Genomic DNA, 6,484 nt, shown 5'->3' with positions numbered 1-6,484 from the left:
TCTGTATCAGTGTACATGCTCTGATCTAGCTGGATTTGTAAGGTAGAATTGAGGTCATGTCAGTGGGGGAGTGGGAACTAGAGAAAAGGTGTGTGCTTCAGTGGTGCCATACTGCACCCTGACTGGCTCATCTTTTCTATGTGACCCTTCTTTAAGGGGTGTCCACTTGTCTGCAGATGGGCTTTGGGTCTCCACTCTGTACTCCCCCTCATTCACATTGATATGATATTTTGTTATGGTCTTTGATGCCTGATACCTGATCCCATCAATACCTCATGATCACACAGGCTGGTGTACTTCTTCCAGGTGGGCTTTGTAGCTTCTCCGCTAGATGAGAAGCCTTTAAGACCCTAGTCACCTTCAATTAAAGTCAGGGTTCATCATTATCCCCTTTTCTGATCCACCTGGGACCTACAGCCTGCAGTGCCAGCCACAGGTAGTGGGGTGGCAGGTGCAGGACAGTCTGTAGCTATAAAGCAGATCATCCATAAGTCTGATTCACTGGAACCTGTGACCTGGTTCCCTAAAACACTCTAGCCATCCAGTCGGCTTGCTATCATCAGCCTTCCTTCCTTAGCTTCCTTCCTGCTGAGCTCTGCTACTCTGTAGCGTTTGAACACTGATTCCCGCTCCCTGATTTCTTTAACTGTTTTATTCTTTTAGTTTCTAGAGTTTAATTTGCTCCGACTTTCCCTTTATCTCTGACTGGCTGTGTGCTTTTTATCAGCTACACTTTTTCTTCTGCCAATTCGCTTATTTGAATATGCTCTAAGGCTTGATTGTTAGTCATTATTTTTCCTTTTACTTTATAATACTGCTTCATAGTGATCTTATTTAAACCTAGGTCTTCAACTGCTACATTTACTCAGCTGGCTTCTGCCTTGCCAAGACCTCTTTCTTGAATTATTTTTCCATATATTATGCTATAGATACATATAGGAGGAGGGTGCCCCCAAAACTGGATGTGATGTGAGGGGGATAGTGCATTTGGAATTCATTCCACCAGGTTGGACTCCTAACCACGTTTTCTAGTTGAGGTTCTGAAAAGATTGCATAACTGTTTGCCACGAAAAGGCCTGATTTGTGGCAGATGGGGGACTGGTTTTGCCACCATGACACACCTGCTCACACAGCCATCTCTGTGGGCCAGTTTTGGACAAAAAGCAGCATGCCTGTCTTACCCCATACACCTTACTCACGTGACCTCACTCAGTGCCATTTCTTTTTGTTTCCGTAAATGAAGAGGGTCATGAAAGGATAGTGATTTGATGACATAGAAGAGATGAGGAAAAATATGAGGGAGGGGCTGTCAGCCATCCAGATGAGTTTGAAAAATGTTACCAAGAATGGAATCACAGATTTGACAAAATATTAAGTGTAAAGGAGAGCGCTTTGAAGATTATAAGGTTGTTTTGTTAAAAAGTTTTTAAAATACATAGCTTTGAAAAAATATTCCATTTTTTGGTTACCCCTCATATATGTGTGTGTGTATACAATTTAAACTATATATATATATATTATAGTTTCAATTAAGAAAGTGCCAGCTGTAATTAACAGAAAACTTGACAAATAGCATCTTAAAACTTAGGGTGAAATCTTTCTCATATAATGACCAATAAGTCCAGAGATAGTTTATGGCTTTGTAAGAGGTCATAAAATCATTAATATTCTAAGTTTCTCCTATTTTTCTGTTGCAGCATTGTTAGTGTACTTTGTTAGTGTACATGTTTCTTCCAAGTCATACAGTGAGGGTAGCCTAGGTGGGTTACAGGTGAATTGCATTAGTTCCTTGATGTGTTCAGTTGCCTGAAGTGCACTCTGACTGTAGAGTTCATGGAACTCTGACTCAGGCAGCAGATGAGGTGGCGCTCTACACTGTGCCTGCCACACACTGTCCATTTGCTAGCGGGCGTTGCTGTGGCACCGTGTCTTTTGCGAGCCTCCAGCCTCGTATCTTCTAGCGCTAGGTCAGTATTCTCGCTGTGCTTCCTCTAGCACACGTGTGTTCACTCTTCGGCAATCTCTCCTGGTCACTAGGGTGAAATCACAGGATGAACCATCCAGGAATCAACTGGACTTGATAAGAGAAGAAAAAATATTCTTCTTGCCCCCTCCTCACCATACATACCACAAAAATCTTGTCAGAATTAAGCAATATGTGCCATCAGGAGCTGGGGAAGGGGCTGTGTAACTGGATTGAGGGTTCTTCATCTGGAAAGCCAGGATGTTAGGACTGGACAGGCACTGCTGTGGCATCCATGCCAACTCAGCAACTCTGTAGAGCTAGAGTGGAGCCCCAGTGGATTCCCATGACTGCAAATCTTTACAGGAACACACAGCTTCCTTTCTCCTATCGAGTGTCGGGTTGGTGTGAACAGCCAACCTTGCTGTTAGCACTCCAACCCTTCACCCATATGACATCAGGGTTTGTTAAGACTAGGTAAGAGAAAGATTATTGAAGGGAGCACTTTTTATGGGATACTTAGTTTGTATCCTAAGAAAGACTTGCACATTTTCTTCATACAGTGATGAATAAATTTGGTCTAGCCGAGATTTTTGATGGATGGGCATCAGTCATTCAATCTCTTAAGCAGAAGAGATAAAGTTTATGGAGGTAAAGGGGCTAAGATTTCATCATTTTTGTCTTTTGACCTTGTGTTACTCTGGGTTGACTAGTGAAGCCAATTCATAGACACTCATGTGTATAGACGAAAGACCTTTATAAACAAGAGCAACCGTATATTGAGAAAGCACCCCAGCCCTGTCCAGATCAAGTCAATAAGTCCAAAATTAGCCTATATGTCTGATACCAGTCTTTAAATTCCTCTTCAGACTCACACAACATATGCAATGACACCAAATGCAGGAAGATCACAGGCCAGTGGTGGAAAGTCTTTTGAATTCAGTGGCAGTGGAAGCATCTCAGTGCTGGCAGGGGTCTCCATGGGGCTCCTCCAGCTCCAGGGCTCCATGTGTCTTGTCAGCAGGAAGATGAAGCAGAGTGTGTGGGTCTGGCCTCCAATCAAGCTGCAAACTGATTGACAGGCTAGACTCCATTCCTTCCCTCTTAATAGTCTCCAGTTGGCAACAGATTATGTAACTGCCCTGCAAGTGAAAAATGGCCCCTCTTTTTTCTTGGCATTCCTGAGATTTGTTTCCCTGCTTAGATCCACATTTTCCTTTAGTTCTTATTTTTCTTCGCCCCTTCTTTCTTACTACTTTCTTATTCCTCCTTGCTGCTCAGTCCCCTTTCCTCACACACTCCCACATCCTGTTGAAGAGCACTTAAACATTTTGTAATGTACACTACCTTCTATTCCTGGATCAATTTTACTATTGTTTTTTGAAGGGTGAAATGAAGTGGCCATTATTGGTTGTTAGGAGTAATGACAATAGTAATGATTGTTAGCATTAACAACAATAAATAAACATTAGTATTATTTACTTTCTGAAAGAATGGTGTGAACATCACAGTCCGTTACTTTGCAAAGTGCTCCTTTGAGCACTTTCTCTGTATAACAAGAGATTGTCCCTAACGTTTCCATTAGCAAAGGGTTAAACAGTATTTGAAAAAAAATGGCGTGTGACTGTTTAACATTTTTTGATATTGAGAACATAAACCATATGAATTGATTCCAGAATATTACTGTGCAAAAATCAAATCAACGAGTCCCTTTTTCCACTTTAAAAAATGATTCGTTTCAGATGAATAACTCAAAAATCTTTATTTTCTATGGTGATTTGTATGCTTCATAAACAACTCCGTTCTCTGTCTGGTACTGTAAAGACTCACGAAGAGTCTGGCACTGGTTTTCGTGGTATTTGCTGCAGGACCACCAGTCAGTCTATCACTCCAATGGTGACAGAACATTGAAAGGTCATTGGAGTTGTCGTCCTTCTGTTAAACTGGAGTGACGTTCTTGCATCAGTTAAGCTTAGAATGTCCCAACTATTAAGAGCATAAACTCTTTTTCACAGCAAGGATAAGATATGGTACTGATAGAGCTTGCATTTCAGGGTCCCCTGCCCCATGAATGCTTAAAGTTGCATAAATATGGTCTATTGGAGAACACTGTTTTCTTGAAAATACTATTGACTTCATTACAGAATCATAGTGAGATGCGATGACTCTTTAACCTACTCATGTTCATGAATATGCAATGTTTGTTTACAGGAATTAAGTTATTTCTAGTTAAACAAAAAGAGGTGTTCCATCATAATGGTACTTGTTTACCATCTTGAATTAAGAACCTGAAAAATCCTCATATGAAGCATTAAGATGGAAAGAAAATGACCTTTACCTAAACTGTTCATTATGCAACTACCTAGGCAAATTAACTGTGGGCTCATTTAAAGAGCAAGCAGTGTCTCAATGAGATGAGAGCTGAGAGAGTTTTAAGACGTTAACAAGATAATGTGGGTCAAATCACAAGCAAATAAATGGGGGCTGACTTGGGCTATGATTTAAGCTGGGACAGGGGGCAGGGCGCATGACACAGACTCAGTTGTCTTATGGGGAACAGGAAAAAAAAATTAAATACAGGGAAATAGTGTGTAAATGACCATTTAACAGCAAAGGTTATCGATGCACTAGTTAAACCCCTCTCAAGTGTTTATATTTGCAGCTGTGTTATTCCAAGTGGAGGTAGAATTTTATGGTGCATTAATGTGCATTATACCTAGAATGAGTTTAATTAAAACAACCTGCATATGTATGTTTAGGAAATACTTTAACATTATGGACTGCAGAAATCTGGGGTGGGAATTATTTAGAGTGGGAGATATAACCTTGTCTGAAAATTGCCACTTGAGATGAGTTTTTCAGGCAATGTAAATACAGTGTGAAAACTTGAAGTTAGAATGAACCAGGTACAATCAAGGATAAAAGGTGCATGCATGGGAATGGACAAAGGGTTACTAAGTCTCAGATGAACTCAGAATGATAGACAGGGAACTGGTCATGGAATTTCTCACAGGCCATAAGAAAAATTGATTTCATTTTAGGTTCAGTGGAAAGACATGCTTTGTTGTGGTGGTGATAGTTTTGGTAGTGATAGCTTAAGCCAAAACCCAACCCAAGCAAGTTGTTCTCTAGTTAATTCTGCCCCAAGATGGCCCATGTATGGAAGAGTAGAACTAGGCTCCATGGGGCTAGCAAGACTTTCAGAAGCAGATCTTCTGAAGTACTCTGGGTAAATTTGACCTGCCAGTCTTGTGGTTAGTACTTCAGCACGTAAACATTTGTGTACAGGGACTCCAAGGCAGTGACATATTCTAATTTTTGTTATTAAAGTAGGATTTGAATTGGGAAAGAATAGAAGTAGGGGATTTAGAGGGGACAAAATGATGACGGAGATACGCATATATGCAGAGAAAATTGAATCATGGGTAGTACCCTTGAATGGGACTCTACCAACTGAAGACAGAGTAGGTCTGAGTATTTTATATTTTTCTCCTAGCTTGCAAATGAGCTTGCCAACCATCGCTCCTTTGTTGCTGGTATTGAACTCTCCCTTTCAAAATGTCAGTAATATTTTGAGAGATACTATAGTAAGACATGAAAGTAAATTCAATAATCATAGCATTTCTTGCATATCATGACTGATTCCCTTCACCAGAAAAATGCAGTTTAGAAAAAAGGATAAGAAAAACATAAAAATGTAATAGTCTGTGCTCTTGTTCCACTGGTTTATTAAGACGACTATATTGGATTTTGCTGTGTCCTCTCTATTCCAGAACACCTTAACTATAGTTTGTTGGCAAGAGATGCTTCACTCTCTGGTACCTTTGTCTTAGTTTTCTAGGCTACTCCTTCCATGTTTGAGCTCATGTTTGGATATTCAACTTCACACACGATGAAGCACTAAGTATTTTCCTGAAAGGTAATCAAAGACAATGATGCTTTGGAAATATTAATTTAAGGTGAACTCAACTGAGATTCCACACTTCATACTTGGCCATCCTGACATATGTGGCACCAGGTGACTTATGTGTTATGAGGCTCAACCATTAGAGACTCATGCTCAAGTCAAAGTCAGGAAATCTATCAATGTATCAACTAGTATTTTAAAACATCTAATTGTATAGGTGTTAGATGCTCTGGAAAACATAAGACCTTGGAGATACCATACATATGCTCAAATATTGATGAAAATATAAAGTACAATTTTGTAGAGTGGTGATAGGGAATACTGCGAAAGGCTTTCTGAAGAGTTCAAGGAAGTGAGATGTGGTAAAAAGCGCATCAGACATGTTTTCATAGATATGAAGGTACTTTATCTTTTCAAGGGAATCAAGTTGTTCTCCCAACCTTCACTTTTCTTTTATTCTTTCCCAGGGAAGGATGAGAACGATATTGGACTCATGGACCAATAGAATCAATAAAGTGGATGGACCGTACAGCTTAAATTTTAGGGAAAGTCATTTGGGAAATGCTCAAAATATTTTCAGAGGGAACCTTTGAACCCCAAGTGCATGTAGAAAG

This window comes from Echinops telfairi, unplaced genomic scaffold (assembly GCF_000313985.2).
Source record: "Echinops telfairi isolate 266 unplaced genomic scaffold, ASM31398v2 ScPeMD7_23;HRSCAF=83, whole genome shotgun sequence".
In the NCBI taxonomy this organism is placed as follows: domain Eukaryota; kingdom Metazoa; phylum Chordata; class Mammalia; order Afrosoricida; family Tenrecidae; genus Echinops; species Echinops telfairi.
Note: the sequence above shows the minus strand (reverse complement) of the source record.